Genomic DNA, 23,683 nt, shown 5'->3' on the forward strand with positions numbered 1-23,683 from the left:
AGTATTAGTTCAAATATATGATTTTTCTATGTAAGAGGATTTCGGTTAGGCCTAAAATTTGATACTTTTGGGTTAGATCCATATTTTATTGATTTTAGCTATATGATTTTAAGTTTGGTAGTTGGATCTTCTTTAGAACACATTTTTATTTTGAAGATCTCATCTTTTTAAGTCATGGATCAAGTGATTGATCAAAACTAGTTAAGAAAAAAGTTTCTATTTTTGGACTAAGAAAACAGAAGATGGTTTAAAAATGGTTTAAACTGTGTCCTAAGGAAGATCCAACCATCAAATTTAAAATCACATGGCTAAAAATCAATAAAATATAGATCTAACCCAAAAAAATCAAATCTTAACATCCTATCATGAAATAAGAGATTTAAGATCATCATATAAAAATATCAAAGTCTTTAGAGTATGATCAAACAACGAAATATTCAAACTTTTTCCAAATAAAAACTATTTTTTCACTTCAAGTTTTCAAGTTTCTATATCTAAGAAAATCTATCATCAAAAGCTAACCTTTATTCATGCAATAAAACCTCATTAAACACTCATAAACACATACTAACAGCATCCCATAAAATTTTCAGGCCAAGATATGTCCATTAGTTTGGTCAAAAATTCTAAAATATAATATACTCTCCAAGCTCACGCCTAAAATGACATTTTCATGGTTAAAAATACTTTTTACCGACCAAATGACTATAGAATGAGATGAATAATATATCTAATAAAACTATACTCAAAGACGAACAACTTTTATGCAAGAGTCATCATGTGAAAATACTTACAATTGGTCGAAAATCATCATGCAAAAAGATCCAGAAATCTGCCCGAGAGAGCTCTTTTCAGTCTCTCTCAAAGAATGGAGTTAAGAAGTGATGAAAGGGAGTAAAATGTGTCTTGCACAACTCTAAACTTCTAGAGGGGAGAGGTATGGGCTTGAATGACCCTTGATTGGGGGTAACTATATCACATAAAGAGAATAATAGTGAGGGTCAAGAACTGCCTCCTGCAGTTTTGATGGTGATGAGGTGGATTTCTCATTTACATAAAAAAACTATTGGGTGCAGCCAAAGGCAGTGGATTACCTGCCATATGTGGGAGGAAGCTTCTTCAAGAAGTTTTACCAAGGTGGCCAAATTCGTGAGGCTTGGTGGGCCTCAACCAAGTAAGTTTCAATTTGGGATTTAAACGGGGTTTGTTTAAGGTTTGAGATGCTATCAAGTTCAAATCCAACTTTTATTGGTCCAATCAAATTTTCAAGGTTTAAAAAGTTGGATAATGATTTTATAACAAGAATTTGGTGGATTAATAGCATGTGGAAGTGATTTAATCAAATGATTAAAGACAATGCTAGAAATTGGATCAAAAAGGGTTTGGAGGGTAATTTTAAGGTTTGGGAAAATCGTTTAGGATTTCGGTTTCAATCAAGTTTTTGAGGTTTCAATTGGATTCCAAGCATTTAGAATTTCACTAGGGTTGAAACCCTCTTAGATCTGGCTCAATTTGGTTGATCAGATGAAATAATAGTGTTTTGCTTAGGTGGCATGATCTCACACCTTGATTTCTTCACAATCCATCTCATGGTTCCTCTTTGTGCCAAGTGTCCAAAACTATTCACCAAGTGTGGATAAGATCTTTCCAAGTGTCCAAATAAAATTTTCCTAACAATTTGGACATTTCACGCTGTGATTTTAAAATTACTGCACTAGGTGCTACTATTGAGATTACTATTCACTCCAGAAAAGTGAAAAATAAACTTTCCACTGTAAAATCCTAAATATTCATACAAACCTAACTGTACAATTTTTTTTTTTATTAAAATTCAACTCCAAAATGCCTCAAAAAAAGGAAAAATACATTTTTGAACAAGCGTATCGTCCGAAAACTAAAAATGAGATTATTACATCATAAAATTATAAATAATCAACTGAATCTAATGGCATAGACCATAACATATTCAGACATTTCTAATTATTTCAAATAAATAAACTGACACTATAGTGAGTGATAATACTGACTATGCTGACTGACTAAAACATATGCGATTAGTTGATTCATGAAAACTTACTGAGTTTTTACGAGGTTTGACTCTGTTTCGAATGTGCTTCCAAGTGTAGAAGTGTCAAGTTGTATCAAGGATAAGTCCAGGATAGTATTCCACAGGGATAAAGGGATATCAAAGCGTATATGAGATGTTTGAGTAACAAATGTGTCGATTATGAGAGATGAAAATAAGATTAAAATGCAATGCAAAAAAATCGAAGTTGAAATTTGAGTTTCTAATCAAAAAGGCAAATTAACAAAAACTTGAGTTGGGTATGAGACTCTCTTTATTTCAGATCCTAGATAATTTTCTCGATTAACAATCCAATCAAGGCATTGATAAATGGAAGATAAAAAGTTGTGCTCAAGTTTTGCAATATTTTTCTAAGGGATTCTCTACTTTACTAGCCAAACACACATTAACAAACAATCGAGAGAAGTCTTGATAATTTTCAAGCTTTTGTTGTACCTTACATCAACAACAAAACAAGATCAAGAGCTGCAATCTATTTTCAATTTAGATCCGACTAGTAATATAGTGAAATCAACATTCAATCACAAAATATTGCATTAAACTAGAACATAAAATAAATTAAGTCTCATTCCACAACCCAAGTTTTAAAAATTAGCTACACATGATATTTCTAACAACAAAAATAAGTCTAAGATGAGTCATGACAAAATCTGAAAGCAAAAGAAATCTAAAATAAAAAAAAAAAAAAGCCGAAAGCCAAAAATTAACCAAGAAGAAAAGCCACCTCCAAGATGATAGACGAAAAAAAACGTAAAGACGTTGAACTGCCAAACGAAAATGTAAACTGTAGAAAAATAATCCAATGCCGACAAGCAGCACCACGCTAACTCCACCACCCAATAAATCCAGAAAATCTAAAAACAAGTAAATGAAACCGGCTGCCTAAAATCTGAACCGAAAGAAACTTCAAATGAAATAAAATTGCTGCCGACCAAAATAGTCTGTAAACGAAAAAAGAATGCAGTAAATGCTGCCGACTAGTAGCTGTCTCAAAGGAAAAGAAGAATAAAATTCCAAGCTATTCTACCGCAAGGTCTAAACGAAAAGTAAAGTAATAAAACTAATGTGTGAAAGACAAATAGCATGCCAAAAGGCTACCAAAAATTCCCACCGTCTGGAATGAAAATGAAATAAAAATAAAACTGCTGTCCGAAGGTATCTCTGAAAACAGAGTGCAATAAGACAAAGAATAAAATGAAGCCGGCCAGCTGCCTGCTACCAAACGAAAAAAAAAAAAAAAAAAAGTAATAAAGCTAAAGACTAATCTACTGCTGCTAGAGTCTAAAATGAAAAGGAAACCAGGTGAAAATAAAACGAAACCAGCTGCCACCTAAAGGTCTGAAAAAGCTCAAAACCGAAGGAATTAAAATGCTAAAAAAAACTACCGAAAGATCAATCTGTATTAGGAAAGAAAAGCCAAAGAAAATAAAATGAAAACTCTGCTACTTCTCCGTCTAAACGAAAACAAGAATAATAATGTGTTAAAGACAAAAACCAGCTTGCCGAACGAAACAGAAAGAATAAAGGCAAAACTTTGCTGCTGCTGTTGCATCGAACGAAAAGTAAAGAAGAAAATCCAAGCTAAGCTACTGAACTCCAGCTTAAACGAAAAAAGAATGAAAGAAGGTCTACTCTGCTGTAGCCGAATGAATAACAAAAGAAGCAGAGAAATAATAAATAAAGACTTCCGCCCAACGTCTTCAACGATCCAGCACATATCCATGTGTTGTTGTAGAACCAACAAAAGGAATAAAACCTGCTGTCTTCAACGTGCTTCCATGCAAAAGCTAAAACCGAATCCTCAATGCTTCAGCAGTCAGCATCTGATCTCCATTTGGTGCCAGCGTGATCTCTTCTATCAAAGTTGAGGGCCAGATGTTCTGCTGACCTGCTGCACGTCCGAGTGCTGCCATCTCTCAGCTTCACATGCCAAAAGCTGCTTTCCAACAAAATGATGCATGAGCTGCATTGCTCCTGCTTTCCGAGTGTGTGCTGTCCGTCCGTGTGAGTTTCCTTGCTGCAGGTTTATTGATCTCTTCAGCGTGCGTGAGTTTCTTTGCTGCAGCTTACAGCTCCTTTTACATTTATTTGTGACTTGTCAAGAATGTCCCTTTGTTATAATATTTCTCTATACTCAAAAAGGGATGTCAACAACTCATGTATTTCTTTAAAAAAATAATTGCCCTGCAACGTATAAACATGATATGAGAAGAGTAAAATTAAGATATTTATTTTGACGTAAAACAATTGCATTATCAATCTTTTTAAGCACAAAAAATATCAGAATTTATCAATGGAATCAAGTATCATGATCTACTACATAATTAAGTACTTAAATCATTTTTTTATTAAATAATTTATTCACTTAAGTAACTTAATAATGCAGTTTTAGCGCTTCATCAAGGTTCCTAAAGTCTATAGAAATTTCACTAGTCTCCCACCTTTTGAGATTTCAGTCTTCTGAGACCCGTAATGTAATCGTAGATGTTTATTCTGTTAAGTATACATAGATTATGTTTTAACTATTTGGGATATCATAAGTTTGGTGCATAGTATTGCTCAAGAAAAAAAAATCTGCTACAAATATTGCATAATGGTACATGCATATTAGGAACATTGCATCTTATATGTCATGAATAGGGGGTATATAACTTTGTGTTGCATGTCCCGACATTTCAAATGTCCGTCCGATCCCAAGCAGAATCAGGGGGTCACACTTGGCACCATGAGGAACATTTGATGGATTTCAAAGAATCAAGGTGTAAGCTCATGGCACCTAAGCAAAAATCTTATTCCATCTAACCAATTAAATTGTGACTCCTCCAAATTCTGCTTAGGAGCATATGAACATTTAAAGCATCAAGACATGCAATACAAGGTTACCAACTCCTGTTCCTGACATATAAGATGCAACATTCATAACATGGATCTAGCAATATTCAATTTTCTCAACAGATAGTTTTTTTTCTTTAGCAATACAATATACCAAGCTGAAAATATCTCAAATACTCAAAACATACTTTATACATAATGACATACTAAACAACTCAGATAACAATGCTAGTTCAAAATGGTTATGATCAAAAGAATACTGGAGATTCAACTCCATAAGTACAAGTAGTAACCTAAGTTAACTATTATGCTATCATCGACGTCGCAACTTCGCTTAGTCGACCTGATCCAGTTGGTGAATTCTCGGTTCGGTCTTATAATAAGATCTACCATTTGTAGGAGGATGGGAGATGGTAGTTGAGACTATCACGGTGAGATTTTATTTTAAATCTCATCAAGTTAACAAAAAAACATCCACCAGCTGTAATTGCATTAACACGCGCCACACTTATTGTGGACCCCACGTGTTTTACGTGTCACAGTAGTTCTGTGTCATGTTGATGGGAACCAAGGTGAAGCTAGCCTTAAAGATCATTTGCAAGTTCCAGATGGGCCAATTACAAGATCAAGAGCCAAGAAGATCAAAGAAGTAATGTAAAGATTGGTGCAATCCACTTGGGATTGAGCTAACAAGAGCCCAACACTCAAGATGGGCTTGAAGAAATGAAAACCAGTTTTGATCAACCTGTGGAAGATATGACTTAGAGATAGGGCCTGTTGTTAAGCCTTTCAATTTGTTTAAATGATTTTTATTATTAATTTAGAATAAGTGAGTTTAAGGAATAAGTGAGTTTAAGGATGCTTAGTCCATATATGTCTTATTTCTAATGACTAGAGTTTTTGAGAAGGCCTCGTATTTTGGCCAAGGATTTGGAAGTAGGGTTTTAGAATTTACTGTAGAGTGACATTGTTCATGCTACAGTACTCGCGGCACTATTCACTAGGATTTTTGGGGATTGTTTATTTAAATCGCTTGTAACCTCATTTGAGGGGGGCAAACAATATTGAATTTTTATTGTGAGTTGAGTTATCTATTCTTGTTCTTCTTGAAATTTTGAACTTATCAAAGGTAAATCACAACCTTTGTAGCGTTTCACCTTTGTAATTTGGGTTCTTGAAACGAGTTTTTCGACGGGTTTAGATTTTAATATAATCTATGTTCTTGAAACGAGTTTTCAACGGGTTTAGATTCTCCATCCATTGATTTGATTTGGCTTTTTTGGGTGAGTTTTTCAAATTGATTGTGGGTTCAAGGAATTCCAATTCTGCAGGTTCACATTACACGTAGTGTGTGTGTCAAATTCACTATGGACCCCATATTTCTTGTACCACACTCAGTGAGTCCCACAAGAAATGAAATATGGCTCCATCAGCATTAGTGTCTGGCGCACTCTGATGCCTGGCTAGTTAGGCCCCCGTCAGCTATCATTTGACAGCATTTCACCAACTCAGGAAATTTCACACTTATTTAGACACTCCAACGTGAAATGCTCTAAGTTGGCAAAAAGGCCTAATTAGTTGGTCACCGGAATGCTCTAGGCACTAACACCAATGGAGCCACATTTCATTTCTTGTGGGGCCCACAGTGAGTGTGGCACACGAAGTATGGGGTCCACAATAAGTGTAGCACTTGTTAATGCAATTACAGCTGGTGGAGATTTTCTGTTAACTTGATGAGATTTATAATTAAATCTCACTAAGGTAGTCCTAACTATCATTCTCCCCCCCTCCCCGCATGGTAGATCTTGTTACAAGATTTGAAGAAAAACCGTGAATCGACCAACTGGAAATGGTCAACTAAGCGACATTGCGACGTCAAAGATAATATAGTAGTTAACTTAATTTACTACTTGTACTTAGAGTTGAATCTTCATTACTCTTTTTATCACAACCATTTTGAACTAGTGTTGTGATCATGGCTATTTAGTATGCTTTTATGTATGAAGTATGTTTTAAGGCCCCGTTTTTATTCGGAAAGCGTTTCATCTCATCTCATTGTTATAACTTTCTCAAATTCCTACGCAAAATAATATTCTAACAATATTTTATTAAACTTTTATCTTTCATCTAAAATTATCTCATCTCATCTCGTCTCATAATCCAAACTAGCTCTTAAGTATTTGGAATATTTTCAGTTTGATGTATAGTATTGCTAAAGAAAAAAACTATCCGTTGCGAATATTGAATAATTCTATATGCATATTAAAAATATTACATCTTATATGTCATGAATGGATGCAAGTAACCTTGTGTTGCATGTCTCAAAGCTTCAAATGTCAATCCGATCCCAAACAAAATTTGGGAGCATCGCATGGAATATTTTAGAAGAAAATTTTAGTTTAATCATGAGTTTTGAAATTGAAAAAATTGCAACAAAAATCAAGAGTTTAGCCTATGGATGTTTCAGCCCTATAAATTTTTTGATACTTGTGAATTGTTTTAAATTTTTTGAAATTGATATTTGAGTTTAGGACAAAATTTACATGGGGTATGTAAATTTTGGTGATTTTTAGAGTTAGGATGCAAAATCCTTAAATTTTGAATGAAATGATCATTTTCCCACATGTAAAGCGTAAAATCGTAATTTTACTCTAAACTAGTATTTTTCCATATTTCTAATACTTAATGATGAATTTTATAACTTTTAGAATCACTATTTATAGTTTCTCATGTTTGCGTTTGGGTTCTTATAAAACGTGAAGGTCAAGGTAAGTTAACTTTTAACTTACTATCAGTTTACTCTGTGTGTAATGAGTTAATGAGCTACAGTTTTTGTATGTATGTTATGATATATGTCATATCATGCCATTCATTACATGTTCATTTATTACACATGATTTATTCTGTCACAAAATATTTATTTGTTATACAAGATATTCTGTCACATATTGCTATATATTGTAAGTATATGATATTATATATGCAATATGTTACCCGTATGCCATGTTATGAAATAATTATCTGTTACACAGTATAATCTATCTTGTATTACTATATATTTCAAGTATGCCATGTTATGTATGTCATATGTTACACGTATGCCATATCACGCAATATTCATTATTACATATTAAGCTATGTTATAAAATATTAACTGTTATATATTATGTAATGCTATGAAATTCTTATGTCTCAAGCACATCATGTCTTTCAACTTACATTCATATCACGTTATGCTACGTCAAGGCTTCTATCCTTTCGTTTTCATGTCAAGTTTTGTGTTGAATACAGTGTGTATTTCAAAAACAGTCATGTCAATCAACTCATGTCTATCATGAGTGGAACTCTTTTGTTTACGCTGAAGTGTCTAAATTAATGTGAAATTTCCTTAGTTGACAGTATAGTCAATAGGTTGCAAATGAGGCCTAAAAAACTGGTCACCAGAGTGAACCAGGCACTAACGCTGATGGAGTCATATTTCATTTCACACGTGTCCACAACAATTGTGGCACATACATTACATGAGTCCACATCAATTATGGCACGTATAATACGTGTGTCCACAACAAGTGTGTCACATGTGTTAACGCACTTACAACTGGTGCAGATATATGTGTTCTAATGTAGTAATCGGCATGACACATGGATCAAAGGGACCCGTGTAACACCCACATGGTCACGTTTATCAAGTTATCGAACAAGATTCCAAGTTCATGTATTTTAATTTCATGTAGTTCAAGTTGAAATACATATATTTTACGTTCACATGTCAAGTCAAGTTTTAGATCAAGTTCATGTCATGTCAAATCAAGTTCAGTTTATGTTTTAGTTTAAGTTACGTCAGTCATATCATATTATGTTAAGTTATGTTATCCTTACTTATGACTTTAATTATGCATTCATACTTTTACTTCCATACTTGAATCATTAGTATGTGTAGAAGTGTTTTGTTAACATGCTAAGATTATTACAAATCTCACCGTTGTAGTTCTAACTACCATTCCCCTCAAATGGTAGAGCATGTCTCAGGATCTGAAGTGCACTGGTGTTCGACCAGTTGGAGACAATCGACTAGACAACAGTATAACTTGGAGCTCATAGCATCCCTGGATGAGTTGCGCAAGCTCCTCGATGGATAGCCTAGTAGTTGTCTTAGTTTACTACCTATACTTAAGGAGCTTGATCTCCAACACTTTTATGATTATAACTATTTTGGACTCGTGTTGTAATCATGGTTGTTTAGCATGTCAATATGTATGAAATATGTTTTAAATATTTGTGATATTTTCAATTTGGTGTGTATAGTATTGCTTAAGAAATAAATTATCCATTGCGAATATTACATAATACTATATGCATGTTATGAACATTACATCTTTTATGTCATGGATGAGGACAGGTAACTTTGTTTTGCATGTCTTGACTCTTCAAATTTCCATCCGATCCCAAACGGAATTTGAGGGTGTCACAGTAATATCACAAAAGGATGAAGCATGCTTCCGTTTGGGTCAAAAACTGCCAATGCATGAGGCTGATGATGTGGGTAAACACATTTTACTTTAGCATCATCTTATATTATATTCAGTGGAAGCATCTAACTTTTTGAACATCTCTAGGACTGGTGGTAGATACCTACAAGAAAAAAACTCTTGACAAGGATTCAAAACCAGAAAGTCAAAGAAGGGAGGATTATATCATTAATGAGGCATTTGATAATAGTTACGTCATTGTCAACTCCTCTAGAGAAGCTGCTAATTGGATTGGAACATTTCGCAACTATCCAAACTGCACTGGTAAAGGCATAGGGGAGTTTGATTCTTCACTTCACCTGGATCTTTCCTTGAAAAGATGTCGTCCTAGTGGCTTTTGGAATGAACATGCTGAGAAAGTTCTAACTCCTCAGTCTTTACGTAGTTTTAGTTTCCTTTTAAATACTTCACTAGGAGTGACTCATTATTAGGTCCTTTCAGAAATTGTTGAATTAGCACTAGTGCAATTTATTTATTTGATAAGTTGCTGTTTAGCTGTGCATATCTTGCTTAATTTCATCAATCTATAATTACTGCGAGTGGCTGGATCAAATAAACCAAGAAGCATGTAGGTTATGTTTAGAAGATGAAGATCCACGTAAAAGTTATACATTGTGATGAGGGCCAATGTGTGCGCAACCTTTCAATATGATCTGTTTGCTTTTCCTCTATTATTTTTGGGCTAAGGAAGGTGGTCTTCAATTTTGTGAGAATTTATTTATTGGGTTTTATGTACTAAAAGTGGTCCTTGCCAAGGTTTTGAATGCCATGTCGTACCGGACCGTACCACCAGTATTTACCATGCCGAAATAGTGATTGGTATAGGAGAGGTATGTGTTTTGTAGTGGGTCAAATACTGGTGGTAAAGTGTGTTTCGATCAATGCCAGCCAGTTTTTAGTGTACTAGCCAAAATTAATGTATTTTTGTAATTAATGTAAAAATCCAGACTTTTTCTTAATTATCACTCCAATTCTCATGTCTAAATACTATTTTCTTAACTTTTTTAAATCCCCTTTTCTTGAGAACTGAAAGTCAAATCCATACTCCACTTTTCTTGATGAAGATGAGTGATTATTTTTCAAATAGTTGGATTGAGAACTTAAAAGTATTATTGAATTTTATAAATATGTGTTTTAACTTTTTAAGACTTACATTGATGTTATTTTAAATATAATTTATACATATATAATTAATTTATCTATATATAAACTATATGAAATGGTATTGGTATCAAAAATTTTGTTCCATGCCTTAACCGAAATGGCCACAGAACGATATTCAAAATGTTAGTCCTTGCAAGTACACTAACAAGTACTACAAAAAAAAAAAAAAGAGCAAATTGGGCTATTTTTATTTTCGGCGACATTAAAATTATTGGAAATAGTCATTCTTATTTTAGACAAAATGTTGTGGCTATTCTTAAAGACTTTTTCCCACGAGTTTTGGTTGCCGGAAATAGTCTGGCTAAATATGTCATCTTAATAACTTATTACAGTGATTCAAATTTGCCACAATTTCAGTCGCCGCTTAAATTTACTTATTATCGCGACTTCTAGGCTGCAATAAGCCAATTTAAATCCCCTCCTCCCCCCGAATTCCCCACTTTCCCCCTCTCTATCTCGCTCTCTATCTCTGAGGTTTAACAATCTCACAAATTTCCGCCATCGCTACCGATGCTGTCTTCTTGTCGACCTCGGTCAGTTTCTCATGCTCTCTCTCTCTCGGATTGTAGCTTAACATTTCTCGATCTATTACTGTCATGGAGTCCACCATTTCTCTCCCTTTTCTCTTTGATTTTCTTTCCGTCGGCTACCAAAAATGTTTAATAACCATTTTATTGTGATTGTAATTAAGGGATTTTCAATTTTAGGGTTTGTAATCAAGGGATTTTAGGGGTGAACCTATATATTAGCTGTTTATTTGGAAGAATCGCTTGTAAAAATGTTTAATAACGAGACTTTTTCGATATTTGGTTGTGCTATAACCTCATTTTCTGTTACTGCATCAATAGTTTTGTTCATTTGTTTGCTAGGATTAAATGACTCCAATCTGCTTGTAAATAATGTTGAAAGTGGAAGAAACCTACACCGGCAAACTAATGTTTTCTTTGCTAATTAATTGAATTTTAGGCATTGGACCTGAGCATACTGTTTACGTATTTAATGTGTGTTAAGTAGGCGCTTATGCTTATACCACTGGAATTATACCACTGGCAATGAAAGATCCTTTCAACATCATCCAAGAGGTAAGGCATGAGGGATATTAGCGTCTCTGTACCTTCCATCCATAACTTAAAAAAAAAAAAAAAAAAAAAAAATAGAATCTACAAAGTCTGACATGTATATATGCCCTAAACTCCAAACATAGAGTTTCTTCTTCTTCATGATTTTAATTAATGCACTCTTGATTGAAAAAAAAATGGAGCTATAATTCATGCATCCTAGTCATGATTATCTCAATGTCATTTACCTAGGACGTTCTCTTCTATTTAAGGGACAATAGCATATCACACATCAACATGGCAACTATATATATATATATATAACTTTATAATTATTTGTAAATTGATAAAGAGGTCCTTATCAATGGAGAAGCTGTTTGCATTTTAGAATACATCGTGCCTACCCATGGGATTCAGTGCAAATCAGTCCCCAGGTTTGAAATTTGAGTTGGCAACCATTGATCGTAGTAGAGAGCACTGGTGGCTTTTAGCCAAGGGATTTGCAATGTCAATTATTTTTGTTTCATTCAATTTGTTTGCTTCCTCTTGGGTGAAGCTATGATGTTTAACTTTGTGTAAAAAAATGGAAGGAAAAAAAAAAATAGATATGAAGAACTAGTTTTTAGCTAATTGTGTATTTTTACATTTGTTTCTCTTAGTGGTCCCAGGTAGAAGTGAAAGATGCTTTCAGTATCATCCTAGACTCCAAACAGAGAGTTTCTTCTTCATGTGTCATACTTGGAAATCTACAATGAGGTGAGCTTCTTGGTTTGTGATGGCTTGGATTAAAATTCTCACTATTTTCCATAAACCTATCCCATGGAGGAAGCCCAGCCCATGTGTACAATTAGAAAACACTTTTTTTTCAGCCCTTCCAACTTTTGAACCAACAATTGAACTTCAGTTTAGCTTGGTACTCCAATCCTACGAGTTGTTGACTTTGGTATGGCCATCCACCTTCCAACTTCTGTTAGGTTGACTTGAAGTGCTCGTCTTTGAATTTGAATGAAAAAAATAAGTTGTGTTTGCTTTTAGTGAGAAGGAATCTGTACAACTTGGGGTTGATTAGATCATATTCTTAATTTGGGATTGTAGCTTAATATTCTTTGCTTCAGGTTTTTTGTGTACATAAATAGAGAGATACATAAGGTGGGGAATTTGGTGGTGGAAGTTGTTATAGTTGGTTGGATTTAGTTGGTTTAATAGATAGGAAGACACTTGTGGGGGGAGAGGGAGGGAGGGGTCCTCCTCTCCACCATTTTCAAATGCCTTGCTTTTATTTGGAGGAGGGTTTTGAATTAATGTGTAGGGGGAAAGAGGTGGCAAAGTAAAAAAGGGTGTTTGGTGGGTGCTGGTGGTACCACAGAAGGGATATGATTAGGTAGAAGAAAATAGCACAAAATGTGTACATAATGACTTTGTTTAAGTAACTAGTCATAAGGGTTGAGATCATTTTTATTTTATTAAACCCTCCTACTATATATCCTAAAGAATATTCTCTGATTGAGTCTTATCATTCGGATTTTTTTTTTTGTCTTTGGGATGTCCTCGTCACCCTTTGTCCACATCCTCTATTACCTATTATGCTTGTCATAATTTGTTTTATTTCTATCATGACATTTTTTATTCACGTAATATCTAAGATAAAAGTTATATTGTAATTGATATTTTATGTTTTTATATTTTTGTACGGCCTTGGTTCGTAAGGAAATCTAGAATGAGATTGATAGAATAATTGGGAAGACGAAATATATTTCTCCTATTCCTATCCATCTAAATATCTATTCTCCAAATGGTGTGTTACTAATTTTAGTTTTGTTGTCAACTTTTTGGCCTTATTGTTATTTGGGTTAATTTGTTATGATGTCCATGGAGTTCTACTAGTAAATTCTGTATATTTTGTATGTGCTTTGTGGGAAGTTATGTTATTATATTGTAATAATGACCGACCAAACCACTTGAACATATTATATTAGATCTAGCTGCAACTATTCTTCTTATAAAGGACATCATATCCCTAATGCTAAACATGTTACTCGAACTTTACAAAGATGTTAACAAAAAGGGTAAATATTTGTTTGTCAAACATTTATTGATAACGACATAAAATTCAAGATAAATACTCTATTTTATTAAAAAAAAGTAGCTTGTGAACAAATATTAAAATAAATTAGTTAAAAAAATATTAATCCTCTGTCATATTTATTTAGTTAAAAAATAAATAAATAAAATAAAAAATATCATGACTTGATTTCGGCCTGCTACCTTTGTTTTCAAACTGTGATGCTCAAATTCATCTTGAAGACCACAAAAACCAAAATATCATGAGTAAAACAGGACCATGAGTTCATGATGGTTTGTTTTGAAGAGAAAAAAATTGAAACTATCCGAAAAACGTAAAGAAGATGTGAATGTTTTAGGGAAAAGATTAAGGTAATCAACATTTGGTCGACAATGTAGATGAAGCTAATTACAATGTAGAGTGTCCCCAAGAATATATTTTCCTCGAGTGATTGGGACCTCTTGGAGCATAGGCTTGACTTTTATGATAGCTTAATTAAACGACGGTCTTGGTGCTTAATCTACGGCCACGGGTCTCGAGAACCAAATGGGCCAAATAATTTTGTTGTCTGTTTGTTTGTGGTGAGTTTACTATTTTACTTGAGTAATGACCTATCCTTAACATGGCCCATTTTTGTCTAGATCTTGAAAAACCTCGGGTTGCAGTCAGTGGCCTTTCCTTAACGTGGCCTATTTTTGTCTAAATCTTGAAAAACCTTCAAGCCCAAGTCTGTACATGATGGGGTTTGTTAAAAATGGATTTTTTTTTTTTTTCAGAGATATGGCAGGGAAAGAAATATGGATAGACATACAATTATTTTTTTTATAATTCTCTATATAATTATTTTTATATTTTTGTTTTAAAAAAAAAAAAAAAAAAAAACTTCTTGAGGATATGAGATATCCCCTCCACTTTATGTACAGCTTGGTTTTAAGATATGCATACAGTACAAAGACAAGTAAAATGGCTAAAAACCTTCTTCTTTTTTTAATGATGCTTCTTGTTAAAAAAATGGTATTGTAGCAACCTCTATGAAAATTAAGCTATTTTTATTCTGTTTCGGGATAAAGCTATTGCTTAATCGGCTCTAATAGATAATTTGGTAAGATCTATGTTTAATAGGTGTTGGGAATAAAACCCAACACCTATGTTTATGGAGTTCCATTTTTTTTTCATTCTTCTATAAATTCTCAAACTTCTAGATGGACAAGAGTTGGACGCAAATCACTGATAGATTTGGATTTAGGGAATATGCTAAAGGAGTTAAAGAGTTTTTTACCTTAGCGGTCTCAGGCTACAAGTGAGGCAATCCGTTGCCCATGTGTCCAATGTTCAAATAATCACTTTCGACCAATAAATCAGAAAGAGAGACACTTGTTCATTAAAGATATTAACAAGAATTATACGGTGTGGATTTTTCATGGTGAGGAAGAAAATTTAATCATAAGTGAAGATGATGATGATCTACATGATCCCAAACAAGAGGATGACTTCATTGATGATGTTGATGTTGTGTTACGAGAAATTCGGACTGGAGAATTTCCTAATGTTCCCATAACTGAGTCATTCCATGCTGAGGGTTTACCATCAGTCGATATTAATTCATCTCACACTTTCAATCAATTGTTGGCTGATTCTCAACGTCCTCTTTATGAAGGTTGTACAAAGTATTCTAAACTATCATTCACTGTCAAGTTACTGCACATTAAAACACTTGGTGGTTGGAGTGTAAAATCTTTCGACATGCTTTTGCACTTGCTAAATTCGGCTTTTCCCAATACTCTTTTGTCAAACTCATATCAAGAGTCACGTAATTTGGAAAAAGGTTTGGACTTTACTTACAATAAGATACATGTTTGTCTGAATGACTGCATACTTTATTGGAATAAAAACGTTGATAAAGATGAATGTCCTAAATGTAAACTCTCTAGGTGAAAATTTAGCAAAAGTAAGAAGAGACGTATTCCTCAAAAGCTTCTACGATATTTCCCGTTAAAACCAAGGTTGTAGAAATTATTTATGTCACAAAATACAGCAGTTGATATGCAGTGGCACAGGGATTAGCGAGTCATTTAGCAGGGGATTCTAAGCCATCCTGCTAACTCTGAGGTGTGGACAACATTTGATCAAGAGCATGCTTGGTTTGCAGAAGATCCAATAAATGTCAAACTTGGTTTAGCTAGCAACGATTTCAACCCATTTAATAATTTAGCTAAGCCTTACAGCATATGGCCCATGGTTCTTGTCCCTTACAACTTGCCCCTATGGTTATGCATGAAAGATCCATTTTTTATCACTTCACTCTTGATTCCTAGACCAAGATCACCAGGAAATGAAATTAATGTCTATCTTCAACCTTTGATAGATGAATTGATTGATCTATGGGATAATGGTGTTGGTACATACGATGCAAAGGCCAATGAGACCTTCCGATTGCATGCACAATCAACGACTTTCCTATTTATGGAAACCTTTCCAGGTGGAGCATTAAGGGGAAGATGGCGTGTCCATCGTGCCAGGACCAAACAGATTCTGTGTGGTTGACATATAGTCGAAAATATTATTACATGGGTCATCACCGATTCTTGCCATTAAGCCATATCTGGAGAAAGAAAATACTATTTTTAATGGCAATACAAAGCATCGTGACCCACCTACTGTGTATTGAGAAGATATACTCATTCAACTCCAAAATATTCCTAATGCAAATTTTGGTAAAGCCATAAAAAAAAAAAAAAAAAAAAAAAAAAAAAAAAAAAAGAAGCATACTATAGAGGAGTTCAATTGGACCAAAAAAAGTATCTTCTTTCAATTACCATATTGGTCAACCATAAAGATTAAACATAATCTAGATGTAATGCACATTGAGAAGAACATTTGTGACAACATCATAGGAACTTTGATGAATATCTTTGGCAAAACTAAAGATCATCCTAATGCACGTTGTGACCTTTTCAATCTCAACATAAGGAATGAGTTACACCTTATTCAGGATGGACAACGCATTAGCATGCCATTGCATGTTATACGCTGTATAGAGTTAAGCGGACTGGTGATAAAGGATTAGAATTGTATAATTAAGTTGTTTAAATGAGTGATTTATTTTATCAAATAAGGATTGAACACTTAATTATGCATCAAATTCTAATATTGAATGTCAAATTAATTGATGCCAATATTTTTGCACATCAAAGTCTCATATTTGCCCTTGAAATACTTAAACTATAATATTATTTCATTTATATATTGTAGGGCATTTATGGAAGGAAAGAAAGAATGAGACCTATGAGAAAATAGAGAAATTGATTATGGTTTTATGGAATCTCATCTAATAGAGATCAAATGCAACATCATTCGGATCACACCAGCTCACACAAGCTGCTACAGCAGGAGAAGAGAACTTACACATGCAGCAACAAACCCACTCGGGCAGCACGTTACAGTAGACTCACACATGCAGAAAAGTGCAAATACAGCAGCCTTCGGACAGCACTCATTCGAAATGCACACATGCAGAAAACATGGGACCAGCTCACACATGCAAACCAGCATGCAATACACATGCAGACCAGCAGAGCATTCGGATTCACACATGCAGGAACACAGCACATTGCAGAAAAAAGAGCAACCACTCACACCAGCTCACACATGCTGTACAGCAGCAGAAAGACACCCATTCACACATGCAGGAGCACATCACACAAGCTGCTATAGTAGGAGAAGAGAACTCACACATGCAGACCAGCATGCAATACACATGCAGACCAGCAGAGCATTCGGATTCACACATGCAGGAACACAGCACGTTGCAGAAAAAAGAGCAGCCACTCACACCAGTTCACACACGCTGTACAGCAGCAGAAAGACACCCATTCACACATGCAGGAGCACATCACACATGCAGAAAAGTGCAAATACAGCAGACAACAGCCTCAAACGTGACAGCAACTCACACATATAGCAGAAAGACACTCGGACGTGCAGTAGCAGCAGAATTGGTTTTTTTCGAGTAGCTAAAAGTGCAGCAACAAATACACTCGGACAACAGCAGAATTATTCTTCTTTCTGGATGTTTGAACGTGCAGCTGCAGGAGATCACATGGGAAGACAGATGGGCTCTTTATTTTTCAACTTGTTTTTATTCGGCTGGAGGTTTTCATTTCCTGGAGTTCGGTAGCTCAATTTTTGGGGTATTCTTGCTTTGTTTAAGACAGAGTTCGGTAGCTCAGTTTTTGGGGTATTCTTGCTTTGTTTCAGACAGAGTTCGGTAGCTCAGTTTTTTGTTGTTGTTAGTTTTTAGACGCTAGGCAGCTTGGAGTTTCATTTCTTCTTCCTTTAATTCTTGAGACAGGAGGCAGCTGGTTGTTATATTTTCTTTTACTTCTTGTTTTCGTTCTTGTTCGGTGAAGCAGTAGAGTCTTTTAGCTTTTATTTTTCTTACTTTTAGTTGAGTAGCAGTGGGCGGCAGTTTTTGATTTTATTTCATGCTTTTCTTCTTTCATTCCAATAGACGGATAGTAACGTGGTAGTTGAGAGTTTTTAATTTTATTTCTTTTCCTATTTTTCTTCTTTACGTTTTTCTTTCGTCTAGCATTCTGGAGGTGGTTTTCTTCTTGGTTAATTTTTGGCTTTCGGCTTATTTTTATTTTAGATTTCTTTTGCTTTCAGATTTTGTCATGACTCATCTTAGACTTATCTTTGTTATTAGAATTATCATGCATAGCTAATTTTTGAAGCTTGGGTTGTGGAATGAAGCTTGATTTGTTTTGGATTCTAGTATAGTGCAATATTTTGTCGATAAATGATGATCACTCTATATTACTAGTCGGATTTGAATTGAAAATAGATTGTGGCTATTGAAAATAGATTGTGGCTCTTGCTCTTGTTTTGTTGTTGACGTAAGGCACAATAAAAGCTTGAAAACTATCAAGGCCTCTCTCAGTTGTTTGTTAATGTGTGTTTGACTAGTAAAGTAGAGAATCCCTTAGGAAAATATTGCAAAACTTGAGCTTAGCTTTTTATCTTCCGTTTATCAATGCCTTGACTGGATTGTTAATTGAGAAAATTATCTAGAATCTAAAATAAAGAGAGTCTCATACCCAACCCAAGTGTTCGTTAATTTGTTTTTCTTAAGAAACTCTAATTTCAGCTACGATTATCTTTTTTCATTGCATTTGAATTTTATTTTCATCACTCATACTTGATTCATTTGTTACTCACAAATCTCTTATACGCTTTGATAACCCATTGTCCCTGTGGAATACGATTTTGGACTTATCCTTGATACAACTTGACACTTCTACACTTGGAAGCACATTCGACCACGAGTCAAGTTTTTGGCACCGTTGCCGGGGACAACTTGTGCTTATTCGAGCATTCCTCTACTGCTGAGAGGACGTTGTGGAGCTGTGAACCTTTTCACAGCCTGGGTGACATCTAATTTTTTTTCCCTTCTCTCTGTTTATTTTTCATGGTCTTTGATTATCTACTCTTGTTTGTATGACTAGTTGGACTAGAGACCATACATCTCGACTGTTTAGGATAGAATCATTGACGTTTTTTAGCTCTGCATCATCTTCTGTAAAATCATCATCAGACACTGATAGCATCATGGCTGAAAATGAGCATCATGATAGGGAAGTGGAGAATCCAAACAGGACTCTTAGAGAATATCTTCAGCCTGTTAGGACTAGTACACCTTCTTGCATCATTTTACCTATTAATGCAAATGCTTTTAATTTCAAACTCTCCCGATTCCATTGTTACCACACTTTCATGGTATGGAATCTGAAAACCCCTATTTGCATATCAAAGAGTTTGAAGAAGTGTGTTCCACATTCATGGATAGAACATGCACTGATGAGGTCATAAGATTGAAACTGTTTCCATTTTCCTTAAAAGACAAGGCAGGCTAAGACATGGTTGAATTCTTTAAGACCAAGATCCATTGGGACTTGGCAAGAAATGCAAATTGAGTTTTTAAAGAAATTTTTTCCCATGCATAGAACCAATGCTTTGAAAAGACAAATCATGAATTTTTGCCAAAAAGATGTGGAAACATTTTATCATTGTTGGGAATGATTCAAAGATCTTTTAAATGCATGTCCTCATCATAGATATGAGAATTGGAGGGTCATTAGTTTTTTTTATGAGGAGTTGCAACCAAAAATGAGAATTTGTGGAGACCATGTGTAATGGAGCGTTTTTTAACAAAGAACCTGAGGAAGCCTTTGAATATTTTGATTATCTAGCTGAAAATGCACAATCATGAGATACATCTGATGTTAATGATAGGTCAGAAAGTTCAAGGACAATTTCAGGGGGTGGGAAATATAATCTGAGAGAAGTAGATGATTTGAATACTAGGTTGGCTATGATTTCTAAGAAATTAGAAACCATAGAAATGAAGAAAGTGAATGAAGTACAAGCTGTACCTCAGATTACCTTGAGCTGTAATATTTGTGAGGGCCAAGGGCATTCAACTAATGATTGCCCAACCATTCCTGCCTTTAAAGAAGTTCTCTTGGATCAATATAATGCTGTTAATATGGTTGCTAAATCTTTTTTAGCTCCTTATTCCAACACTTACAATTCGGGATGGAGAAATCACCCTAATTTCAGTTGGAGGGGTGAACAAGCTGCTTTACCTGCACCCAACATAGCTGGTCCTTCACAAATTGTACCCTACACTACTCCAGGAGGTCCAGGACCATCTGAATATGCCAACCACATGGTCCCAGCTCATAAAAAGAACCTTGAAGACAATTTCCAGCAATTATCCACCAACTTCCAGCAGCTATCCACCAATTTTCAGCAATTCATGCAAAGCCAAGCTGCTATCAATAGTCAAAATTCACAAGCCATTGCTGAGATTCGAGGGTCAGTCACAAGGTTGACTACAACCATGAGTGCTCAATAGAAAGGGAAGTTCCCTGCACAATCTCAGCCTAATCCCCAAGGCCAAAACCACAAATTTCAAAGTGTGGCAGGAGATTCAAATGTCAAGCAAGTCAAGGCTATTACAACCTTGAGAAGTGGTAAGGTGATTGGCATTCCAGCTCAAGAGGTAGAAAAGAATGGTAACACTTCTAAACCTCCTTCTGAAAATGAGCACATGATCCTTTGAAATCTGAAAGTGTCCCAAGCACTACACTTGCACCTTTTCCTCAAAGGTTAGCCCCTTTGCACAAAGATAAGCATCACGCTGAAATTCTTGAAATTTTTAAGCAAGTTAGGATTAATATACCATTGTTAGATGCTATTCAACAGATTCCTACCTATGCTAAATTTTTAAAAGATTTATGTACCGTAAAAAGAAAATTGAATGTGCAAAAGAAAGCTTTTCTTACTGAGCAGGTTAGTGCTATTATCCAAACCAACACTCCTCCCAAATACAAGGACCTAGGATCCCCTACCATAGCTTGCATGATAGGGAGCTCAAAAATAGGCCAAGCATTATTAGACTTAGGTTCAAGTGTGAACTTATTGCCTTATAATGTTTATGTTCAGCTTGGATTGGGTGAGTTGAAATCTACTTCTATCACATTGCAGTTGGCTGATAGGTCTATTAAGATTCCTAGGGGTGTTGTGGAAGATGTTTTGGTTCAAGTAGACAAATTCTACTATCCAGTAGACTTTGTCGTACTCAACATGCAATTGACTAATCATTTTACTTTTCAAGCACCTGTTATCTTAGGAAGACCCTTCTTGGCTGCTTCTAATGCACTCATAAATTGTAGAAGTGGAGTTTTAAAGTTGAGTTTTGGAAATATGACCTTGGAGGTAAATATTTTTAATCTTTGCAGGCAACCGCAAGAAGTTGAAGAAGTTCATGAAGTGAATTTGCTGGAAAATTTCATTGATGAAAACTCTGCACGTTACTTTCAACTTATTGATTCTTTAGAGAAATTTGAAGAAGATTTGAAAATATTTGATAATAACTCATCTCTTGTTTCCTCAATAGGTCAGCAAGTTACACCACCATGGAGGCCAAAATTTGAGCAACTTCCACCATTGACATCAACCCTCAAGCCTTCGGAGGAGCAATCCCCAACTTTGGACTTCAAACCTCTTCCATTGGAGTTGAAGTATGCTTTCTTAGGACCACAAAGCACCTTCCCTGTGGTAATTTCTTCTCACTTAACTAGTGAACAAGAAGATAAATTACTAGATGTGCTTAAGAAGCATAAAAAATCTATTAGTTGGACAATGGTTGATATAAAAGGTATAAGTCCCTTGGAGTGTATCCATAGGATTTATTTAGAAGATGAAGCAAAGCCTTCTAGGGAAATGTAAAGAAGGTTAAATCCCACAATGAAGGAAGTGGTTAAAAGTGAGGTGTTGAAATTGCTTGATGTGGGTATCATTTACCCCATCTCGGATAGCAAGTGGGTAAGTCTCATTCATGTAGTTCCAAAAAAATCCGGGCTTACCATTGTTAAAAATGAACAAAATGAATCGATTCCTACAAGGATTCCTACTGGTTGGCGCATGTGTATAGATTATAGGAAGTTGAATGCCGCCACTAGGAAAGATCATTTTTCTTTGCCTTTTCTTGATCAAGTGTTAGAAAAAGTTGCTGGACATGCCTTTTATTGTTTCTTAGATGGATTCTCCGGTTACTATCAATTAGAAATAGCACCAGAGGATCAAGAAAATACCACCTTTACTTGTCCTTTTGGTACTTTTGCTTTTAGGAGAATGCCTTTTGGTTTATGCAATGCACCAGCAACTTTTCAAAGATGCATGCTTAGCATTTTTAGTGACATGATTGAGAACACCCTAGAAGTGTTTATGGATGATTTTTCTGTATTTGGTGATTCATTTGAGAGTTGTTTAACCAATTTACAAGCTGTTTTGACCAGGTGTGAAGAGAAGCAATTGCTACTTAATTGGGAGAAGTGCCATTTCATGGTACAACAGGGCATTGTTCTGGGACATATCGTTTCATCTAGAGGACTTGAAGTAGATAGAGCAAAAATTGAGTTGATTTCTAAACTTCCTACACCTAAGTCAATAAAAGACATTAGATCTTTTCTTGGACATGCGGGTTTTTATAGGAGATTTATCAAAGACTTTAGCTCTACTTCTAAGCCTCTATGTAAGCTATTGATGAATGATGTAAAATTTGATTGGACACCCGAGTGTCAAGAAGCTTTTTGTCGGCTTAAAACTTTGCTAACCACTGCTCCTTTTCTTCAACCTCCTGATTGGTCACTTTCTTTTGAAATCATGTGTGATGCAAGTGATTTTGCTATAGGAGCTGTTCTTGGACAGCGTAGGAACAAACTTCCTTATGTCATTTACTATGCAAGTAAAACTTTGAATTTTGCTCAAAAAAATTATTCTACTACTAAAAAAGAATTACTTGCTGTGGTATTTGCTTTAGAGAAGTTTCGTGCATATATTCTTGGTTCTCCTATAGTCATCTTTACTGACCATGCAGCTTTCAAGTATTTATTGACAAAGAAAGATGCAAAACCAAGGTTGATTAGATGGATACTTTTACTCCAGGAGTTCAATATTATCATCAAGGACAAGAAAGGAGTAAAGAATGTGGTAGCCGACCATTTGTCTAGGCTCACAGTGGCTAAAACTGAACAACCGACACCTGTTCTTGATTTTTTTCTTGATGAACATCTTATGTTAGTTGAAAATTTACCTTGGTTTGCTGATATAGTAAATTTCTTGGTGACAGGACAAACACCACCTCATTGGAACGCTCAAGATATACGGAAATTCATGCATGAGGTGAGATCGTTCTTCTATGATGACGCTTACCTTTTCAAGTATTGTTCAGATCAAATCATTAGGAAGTGTGTGCCCAATGATGAAATTTCTGGTGTCTTAAATTTTTGCCATACGGAAGCTTGTGGTGGGCATTTTTCAGCCCACAAAACAGTGGCCAAAATTCTTCAAAGTGGATTTTATTGGCCAACCATGTTCAAGGATG

Source organism: Carya illinoinensis, chromosome 2 (assembly GCF_018687715.1).
Source record: "Carya illinoinensis cultivar Pawnee chromosome 2, C.illinoinensisPawnee_v1, whole genome shotgun sequence".
Classification (NCBI taxonomy): domain Eukaryota; kingdom Viridiplantae; phylum Streptophyta; class Magnoliopsida; order Fagales; family Juglandaceae; genus Carya; species Carya illinoinensis.